This window comes from Cuculus canorus, chromosome 3 (assembly GCF_017976375.1).
Source record: "Cuculus canorus isolate bCucCan1 chromosome 3, bCucCan1.pri, whole genome shotgun sequence".
Lineage (NCBI taxonomy): Eukaryota > Metazoa > Chordata > Aves > Cuculiformes > Cuculidae > Cuculus > Cuculus canorus.
The window spans coordinates 101,285,399-101,295,756 of record NC_071403.1 but is presented as its reverse complement, the minus strand read 5'-3'; positions in this window follow the sequence as shown (position 1 = coordinate 101,295,756).

Sequence of the window (10,358 nt, the reverse complement as noted above, 5' to 3'; positions counted from 1 at the left end):
TGCAAATACTGAGTTCTGCCAACATCCCTTGACTGGAAACTCCCCTCCTTTCTTTGTTGCTCCCTGGTGTCACTGCAACAAATTCAGAGGATGCTCCTCATACCGACCTGCAACCCTCCTACTATTCCAGCCCTGGAACCACAATATATTGCCCAGTAGCTGTCTTTGAGCCTTGATCAATGGCCCCCAATGCCACAGCAACATTTTGGTATATTCACAAGTTAATTGCAATTCAAGTCTGTGATCCTATAACCCAACTCCGCTGGCATGCCTTGGCCTTCGCTTATAATACCCCAACTGTTCTTGTCCCACATTTACAGCACAGCTCCTTCAATATTCCTCAGTCCTGACCTGCCACCTCTTTTAGCCCCTACAATCAGAAACCAGCAGATGTGGAACATGTGAGTTGCTCTCCTGTATCAGTCCCAAGGTCTCTATAGTTCAGTATTTCACCTCTACAAAAAGCTACCAGACAAGTCGGGGCAGGTCTAAAATCCACCTAGTAACCTGTCCACCATCCCAATGTGAATTGATATTACTTTAAAAGCCTGAAACATGATGTTTATTCTGGCTTTCATTTATGTTACTAATAACTGCAGTGACTCTCCACACACTGCCAACCAAGTACATTCTCAGTAAAACTGATAAGCACACTGAATAGCATTGCTCAGGTCTTTTCCTAAACTAAAATGACTAAATCAGCATACTTTAAGATGTCTATGCAATTGAGTTTTCTCCCAACCCTGCATTATCTTCTGGCATTTCACAGAGAACTTAATTTGCCATTGAGCTGCCTTTTCCAACCAGCTTAAGCTGCATCTCTGAACTTCCTCACAGTTTCTCTCTAGTCTTGACCAATCTAAATTTGGCAACTGCTCACATACTAATATTTAAAGCTCCTGCAGTGCAAATGAAAAAAACATGCCATAACAGGACTCTACACAATAGCATTTGTTTTTTGTTTTAAAAATTTTGTATTGAATTTCATGCTCTTAAATCCACAGCCCTGGAGACCAAAGACCCCTTCTTACCCAAAAGGAGCTGCACAGACAAGACAAGAACAAGTTTCTCCACAGTGTGCTGGAGGATCAACTTCTATGTTCCCTAGCGAGTTTATATGCTGAGGAATATTTGATTAAACTATTAATGAGCGCAATGAAAGTGCAATGTCTTTTTGAGACAGGGATATTCTCACCCACTAGGAACTGGACTATGAAAAAAAAAAATGTATTTCACACATGTGCTGCCAAAGAGCTGTCAAATGGAAACAGCTCATTGTGAAATGTTTTTGTCATGAGAATGAATATTCACTCAAGAACAAAACAAAACCTATCAACCTCTCTGACTTTAAAAACAAAAAGCCCTCTGGCCAAGAGTTTCAAAGTTGCTCACCACTCTCAGTTGGCTTAAGATCCAGGATCTAACAAAGTTCAAGAGCTGCTGCCCAGCAGGGCAGGGAATGAGATCCCAAACAGGTGTGGACCAGGTGTGAAAAAGCAGAAGGTTAACACACCCTATCTATCACTGGACAGCACATCTGTAAAAACGGAAATAAATATTAACTCAAGTCAAAATCTTGTCTGGAGATGAGCACAATTCTCCCTAGTGGCAACTAAAGAATATCATGTGGTGGGGACTGCAGCTGAGCTGATTTACTGCTAAACTGTGCATGTACGGCTGCAAGAGGCTCTAGTTCCCTCACTGCTGAATTGCTTCTTCTCAATACAAAAGACAAAGAGTCCTAGTGCTTTTCTGAATATCATTGTGGTTCATTTTTCAGTTGCAGAGCAAATGGTTTGAAGTTTCATTGTCTTGCCAGACTCATAAAAAGAAACTATCAAGCGCTAGCCAAATTGTGAAGAACAGCATGTTTTATGAAAACCCAATTAAACTCTGGCCATCAGTATCTCACTTTCATCTCTGCTAAGCACTGTTTCAGCTTTCTTGTTGCATACCAAGCCCATATTCTTCTCTGCTTCACTCAGTGAGATTACAGGGAACAGTTTTATTTTGTTGTTTGGTAGGGGGGGAATGAAGGCAGAGTCCTTCTTGTTTACATACTAGATCTGCAGGGTACCAGAACAAGTATCTTTGGGGTCAGCAGGGGAGTTTATTTACATGTCTCAGATATCAGAATGGGAATTGCTTGTCAGTGTTATTCACAATAACAGACACTGAATCCCTTTCCTGGAAATAACTGACAGAAATGAAATTAAAAGAGAAGAAGCAGTGTACTGCAATACATTTTGGAAATCCTCATCAGTGGAATAGCTCAATGTGGCAGTGGCCTATGTAGATGCCTCACCCCATGTACCAGGAGAATTAGAAAGTGTCACAAAAGTACCCCTATGCCCTTCTCTCTCCAAGAGAAATTCTCTTTTTCCTTATCTGTCTTTAAACAGGCAAGGTTCCAGCCTACTGTGACTCCTACAAGGAAGCCATAAGAAATGCAGGAGTATTTTATGTTTTCACCTGACTGGCAAGGAGGCCAACGCTATTATTTTCCAGTAGCCTCCAAGCCTCTTCCAGGCCACTGTCAAACGAAAGTAAAGAATTCACTAAAAAATGCAATGCAACAGATTGCAAAGAGAAAGTACCTACAGTTAAAGATTAAGTAAAACGGATTTTAATAGACCAACAATCATCACTCCAGTTCATATGACCTTTTTTCCGTCATGCCAGTCCAGGAAACAAGCCTGATGACGGCTGACACAAAACAATGTCCTACTGTCTTGTATTGTTATCACTCTTCTATTATCTTCTACTGTCTGCCATTTAGAAGACTGTCTTCTAAGACTGTCTCCTATTGCCTACTGCTCACTGTAATTATAAATAAAAAAGCAGTGAGAAGGACAGTCCCTGCTTTTATCTGTCATAGTATTTGAGGCTTTTCATGCTGAACACAATCATAAATTTAAAAACCAAAAACAACAACAACAAAAAAAAAACCAACTGGAGGACAAACACGTTCTTTCCAGATCTGCAAAATGTAGAGATAAATCAAGGTTCAGATAACTGTGCTGTGTTGACTAGACAAATCTGCCAGAACTCAGAGTGGTAGAAAATATAGGTGTGGACAAGAAATGACACGTTCTAAACTTCTAACCATCTGGAAAACAGCAGCATCACAAAGAAATACCACTCTGAGAGCTACATCTACAGCACAGTTGCCTAAGTCAGCACTCTTCTCAGAAATACTCGGAGGAGTTAGACGACTGAAAGCCTCCAGAAGCGAAGGGCTATGAGGCGAATCCAGCTGATACATTTGTTATATGGTGCCAGCATAATTTCCCCGAATGGCTAAAGCAAAGGGGAGGCTTGAAAAAGGTCAGTTGGGAATGTATGTGCATGTGGGGGAGGGGGCCAAAGGAAAGGCAAAACTAGCTGAGAACAGACTCCATTTAAATCGCATACAGACCTCACACAAAGCACAGAGGATTGGTCAGTAGATTGAAGCCATCTGGCTGGACGAGCCATAAGAGGAAAACCCTGCTGGAGATCTCTCCATCACACCCCACCATGGTCCAACATCAGAGCACAGCACGGGCTTCCCCTGCTCCAGACTCATGGAGCTAAATATGGGAAGAAGACAAGAAGAAGACTGCAAAGTTCGTTTTTATGACAGAGCCTCTACTCTTTTTTGCAAAGTATAAACCCAGCTGGTACTCTCTCCTGCAAACCATTTCAGTCTTGACTCTATGTTTTGTTATAAAAATCCCACTTCACTTAAAGTCAAGGTGTTTTGATTCCTGGTGGGAACAGGCTACAGAGCCTGCTTTGCTCTCTCCTGTAAATTTTGGAGCTTATGGATTCTCCCACACTCAGAGACAGAGATGAGAAGCTTTCAGATGTCCGCACAAAATATTCAATGAAGTGGTTTCTACAGTGACACATCAATTTTCCAGAAGAAAGGACTGACCATCACTGGTTTTGCCTATATCTGTCCCAAGACCTCTCTGGTAAGCCTCAGGCTTTGGTGACATCAGGAGAGAAACTGAGCCGAGGCTATATGTGTTGCAGCCAACAGCATAAAACACTGATGCAGACAGCTGGCTTCAGGCGTTCGTGACTCCTCAGTGGAAGACCACCCCAGGACTTTCCTCATGTGAATGAACCAGAGGATTCTAGGTCTCCTTCTGCTCATCCTTGCTGTTTACAAGCACGTCTGTTGTTGAAGGCAAACTCAGCATTCATTACAATCCATCCTGGAAACATCTGAAGACACAACATTTTTATTATAAAAAACATATAAACATGTTTTAAAATGTATAAAACATATTTTATTTTTATAGCCCAGATAAACCCTCTGATTTCAGTTACTTCAAATTAATACTGCTTCTGTTTCAGCACACTCAAAGCTGAACATCCAACTATGCAGTGGTCTTTATGCCAACCACCTCTTACGAACTCAATATTTTTCATTGTCTGCTTTTCTGAAGACCCTACTTCACCTGGGTAGGGAAAAAAAAAAAAAAAAGGCACTTAACATCTGGAAAAATTAAAGCCTTGGAAGTTTGCCGGTCAAATTGCCACAGTGGTGTTACAGAGTTTTTGTTCTTTATGATTCTCCCATGCAGCCCAAATACTAATTGCCAGAGATCAAATCTCAGTGCAAGTGGTTCAGTTGTTTTCCGTCATTTTGACTTGCCCATATGGAACATTCCCAAAATGTCAAAAGTCATAAATATTTTTTAAACACTGAAAATCTCAGAACTTATAATTTCTGTATCAGAAGTGACTTTCAGTGATCCTAAGAGTTTCTCCCTCTAACAAATGCCACCACTGAGGTACTGAGGTACTTCAGCTGGTGTCAACTAAGTAGAACAGTAGCAGTGAAAATGCACAAGGAGGGGGCTGCGGGAGAAACAGAACTGAAGCGCTCTTTAAAAACGAAGTTGGATTAATTTTCCCATTGGATTTTTCATGTTTACGCTTAGCTTGAAATCTTGGAAGGAAACGTAATGAAATTATTACTTGGTTATTTTACTTTGAAAAATAACCATATCCAGTGGGAAAATAAGAAAACCTGAAAAATATAAACAAGTTATTTTCAAGTGAGTTTCTCATCCTCCTACCAGAGTGCCATCTCTCCCTGCTTTCTTTGCAGCATTTCCTTCTTACCATCTCCAGCCACCTTTTTATACCCTTCCACACTTTTAATTATTAATTTCTGTCCCAATGTCATTCTCCTCCACCCTCTAAAGCCTGTTTCAGAAGCTAATGGTCACTTCTTTGTGGACATAGGCATTCGAGGTAAGGTGCTGTTGTGTAAAATGAGCATGTGGCCCCTCTCAACCAGAAAATCTGATTCACATAGGTGAGATGAACCCCACAGCAGCTCCTGCGCCCTAACAGACTCATAACACCGTACAATCTTCAGCAAGGTTTCTGTATCACAGTGTTTGAGCAGCATGAACTGCATTTTTAGTGCAACATGACTGTTAGTTATTCCCTTTTCTTATTAAGAGGTTTTGTCACTTTTGGCTTTTATTACAATCAGAAATTTGATTTGAATTTTCTAGGTGTTTTTATGTAACTGTAAAATATTATTGTAATATGGTCTTCCTAAGTATGGACTACCCAACAGGATAAACCTGTGAATCTGTCTCTTTCTTACTACAACCATGCATCCCCATAACAGTTGTCAGGATCTGCAGCATTCAACATACGTATATTGCCACCAAGACATTTTAAAGAGCAAAATAGAATTCCTCATTTAAAATTTTGGATGATCAATTGTTCGACTTGAACACATTTCTTCCGCTTTTGATCACCCAACATCAAATTGCAAGTTATAATAAAAATTCTAGACATTTTGCAACCTACTCGTCACCAGATTCAGAAGGTTTCCTAATTTTTCAAGAAGGGGGAAGAGAGGAAGGCTGTTGGATGCAACGTGAACACTGACCTGCACTGACCCCTTCTGGAAAGCACCAAAAATGTACCATTGGAAACAAACCTGTACTGGTCTGAGGGGCGCATGTGGGAACTACGTGACCTAATAGCTTTTTCCATCTCCATTTCTATGGCTTTTAATCATGTCTGGTTGGAACAGCCTCAGCCTTCATAAGCTATTTGCACGGGTAAAGCCCTGGAGGAGAAATACGTGTCATCCATTAGCATCCAATGAACCAGAAAAGGCCCAAAGGACCAGAAAAGTTGCTTTGTAGTTGGAAGCAGAATTCAGTAACGTTATAAGAAATAAGAAATATAGCAAAACATATTCAATTTTTCAGACAAGAACAGAATGCAAGTTACTATGAAAAGAAAAACAGAGCCTTACAGAACACCTACAATGTCTAATTCCAAAGCAGTTCAAACAAGGGAATACCGTTTCTTTGAGAACAGTTCCATAAAATCTCTCGAGGCCATACGCACTTAGGTCACAAGTTTCTCATCTAAAACATGATACTCCTTTGCTCCTGACTAGACCCACACTTGGGACCTCAGGTTTAATTTAACTTCAGAAGGAAAAGAAGTCACTCTTCAATGGCCAACAGAATTATTCCACTCCTTGGAAATGTCCAGTTCTATTTAAACTGTACAACCCTCCACAGTGTTGAAAAATCACAGGCCATGGCTAAACTAACTTATGGAAAGAAAATTGCTTTCTTTTCTCTGTTGTGTATATGCACACAGTATTTAGGGCTATTTTTCTTTTCCCTTGAATACAAGGGCTTGATGAAATAAACACATTCAAAAATTATCTGCAAGAAATCAGAAGTATGTCAAATTTCCAAACTTGGAAAGAGATGATGGGCTTTGACCCAAATTGGCACATGCTTTGTTTGTCTCCTTGGGACTTGATGGTCTACATTGCTAACAGTTGTAGAAAATACCCAGAAGACAAAGAAAACATCTCAGAAGAGACAACTCGCTCAACCCAGAGAGTGCAGGTTTTTAAGAAAGCAAACATTTTCCTTCTTTGCATCAAGTTATGTGTTATTTAAACTCTTTAAAGACACCATTTGTTTGAACGAGCAGCAATCAAATGGACTACTAACTGTATCTCAACCATCACCATGCTGCTAGCCTCCTTCAGTCTAACTAAAAGCTATAAGGCTGCTTAAGTATCACCTCCATCAAAAGTCCTATGACATGGAGAAACCCTTGAACAGCCCCTAACCCTCTGTCTACAAATCTTTACCATGGTCTGATTGATGAGAAGCTCGATATGAGCCAGCAATGCACACTTGCAGCCCAGAAGACCAACTGTATCGTGGGCTGCATCAAAAGAAGCCTGGCCAGCAGGCAAGGGAGGTGATTCTGCCCCTCTATTCCTCTCTTGAGACCCCACATAGAGTACTGTGTACAGTTCTGGAATCCTCAACATAAGAAGGATATGGAACTGTTGGAACTGGTCCAGAGGAGGCCTACAAGGATGATCAGAGGGCTAGAGCACCTCCCATACGAGGACAGGCTGAGAGAGCTTGGGTTGTTCATCCTGGATAGATAAAGGCTCCGAGACCTTATAGTGAGCTTCAAGCATCTGAACGGGGCCTACAAGAAAGCTGGGGAGGGACTGTTTGCAAACGCTTGTAGTCATAGGACTAGGGGCAAAGGCAATAAACTGGAGAGGGACAGATTTAAACTAGACATAAGGAAGAATTTCTTTGCAAAGAAGGTGGTGAGGCATTGGCACGGGTTGCCCAGGGAAGCTGTGGATGCCCCATTCCTGGAGGTGTTCAAGGCCAGGTTGGATGGGGCCTTGGGCAGCCTGGTCTGTCGGGAGGTGTCCCTGTCCATGGCAGGGGGGTTAGAACTAGATGATCTTTAAGGTCCCTTCCAACCCAAACCATTCTATGATTCTATGGTAAGCCAGCACTGTGCTTACCAACTGTTGGTTTCTGTCCCATGAAGAGAGACACCCCTTTAGTTTGCCCCATCACAAGAAGCAAGGAAGCCAGCAGAAGAAAATGCATTTAACTTAGGCCATTGAACAAACTCTCCTGTCAGGCTGTTACAGCCAAACTCCTTCCACTAGTATAAAATTCTATACAAAGGAAAAAGGAAAAGAGAAAAAATTAAAAACAAACAAACAAAAAAAAAACACAACTCATAAAAATGTGACATCATTACACCACTGTGCCTAGCAATGTTCCTTCTCCTCATAAGGAAGTTATCCCTACACTGGACAGCAGTAAATATTTTGATTGGCTCTTATGTTGATACTTTTGGACAAGTTAAAGATCACTCTGGCTCTAGAAATCATTATATAGCATAAAGCAGTGAGAGAGGAAGAGAACTCTTCCGGCAAGCATTCTTACTCAATTTGTTCTCTGAGTAACTGGGATGGCCCTATTTTCGTTGCTTGGCATAGAGCACACAAGAGTCTGGACAGAAGCCCTGTCTTCATTACCACTTCTTTGGAAAGTCCCAGAGCTGAGTGCTTAGATCTGCCAGGCGAAGAGATCTGCAAAATGAACCGTAACACGAAACAAGTGTAACACACAGGAGGAAGATGGAAGAACTCTTGAAGGAGGAAGAGCAGATTTTAGTTTACATTTAATTTTACAGTTAAGTCACAATTTATATTTTACACCATATTTCAGAAAAAAAAACTCAAAAAAAATGTACAGAATATCTTGCATGAGCACTGTCGACCACTGGTGGAATGAAACTGCTTGAATGTCCACCTATGCACATGACTTCCAAAGGATTTTATCTCACTCCACTAGTTTTGATTCATAGATTTTCTTAAAGAGTTGAAATGACAAATAGAAAGCACTTGGTGAAACTCCATGAATTACCTTTGCTATAAGTACAGTTCAACTCAAGCTCAAGTAAGTTCTTCATGAAGATACAGCATTACCATCTAAAACAAATGGTATCTGAAGTCCTAGCTGTCATCTGACACACCCCCTCAACTAGAACACCCTCAACTGGGACACTCTGGGACACTCTCCACCAAAAGCAGGTGGAAAAGGCTAAGCGATGAGACATGCGAAGAGAAAAGTGATCTCTCAGCAGCCTACAAGCTGCCCGAGACCTACCAAAGGTAAGTGGCATTGAAACAAAGATAGAAAGCATCTAAATTGGACTGGCTGGTTACAAGATTAAGTTTACAGCCTGTCAAGACACTGTTTCAAATCTTCATCCACTAAATTGCACAACCCCGTGCAGGAACACACACTGACCTCAAGCATCGCTGGCAGATAAAGATGTGAAACAGGCAGATGTGAAACACGCCCCTTCCCTACAGCCCATAGCTGGCCTGAAACACTCCCTGATGCTGAAGTCACCCCAGAGAGAAGCCTCTCCACCGCATAGTTGTTGTAAGCATAGGGGTTGTAAGCCAAACAACCCCTCGCTCTTCTTCTCACTGGAGAGCCGAGAGAGAGGCTCAGGAGCTGTGGTGGGAGTGTAGCTCAGGCCTAACACAAAGCCAGCGCCACTTTGAGTACTGTGTGCAGTTTCGGACACCACAGTAGAAAAACGATGAAAAGCTCCTGGAAAGTGTTCAGAGCATGGCCACAAAGTTGGTGAAGGTTTTAAAGGGGAAGCTGTATGAGGAGTGGCTGAAGTCACTTGGTCTGTTCAGCCTGGAGGAGATTGAGAGGGTTGCCCTGTGCAGGGATAGGAGTTGGACTTGATGATCCTTGAGGGTCCTTCCAATCCAGGACATTCTATGACTCTCTGACCTCTAGATTCAACTCTACCCCAAGATGATACAAGCTTAAAAAAAACCTAAAACAGCAACAAAAAATCCTTAACACGAACAGTCAACAAATGAAAAAAAATAAGGAAAGACACCCTAGGGGGGAAGATAAGCCACCTCAGGCAGGGGAATAAGAGCTCCCTGCCTCCTCTCTCCCCTCAGGAGGACAGGCTGAAAGAATTGGGGTTGTTCAGCCTGAAGAAGAATCTCTGGAGACCTTATAGCAGCCTTCCAGTACTTAAAGGGGGCCTACAGGAAAGCTGGAGAGGGGCTCTTTATAACTCTGCAGGGATAGTGGTACTAAAAATACCAGCAAATAAACTCTCTTAAGACTCGTTTTGGAGTTTTAGAAAGCAAGCACCCTTTAATCAGGCCTGGGCAACATGAGGGAGCAATCTCCATCAATCGTGGGCAACAAAACAAAAGCTGGGGACAGAGTGCATTTCCCACTTACATGCATACATATAAATTTTCCCAGAAATCTTATGCATATTTTATTACTTTCCAAGAACTAATTTTAATGTTATTATGAATTTCACAACAATCAAAATTCTTGATAATTTGGAGCTGGCTCCAGCTCTCTGCTTGACCTTACATTTGAGATGGGGAGAGTCCAGATAGGGGTGATTACAGAAGAGACATCTGTTCAGCACAGATCATACTGCACACAAGACGTTATCATCTTCAAAGAAAGAACAAT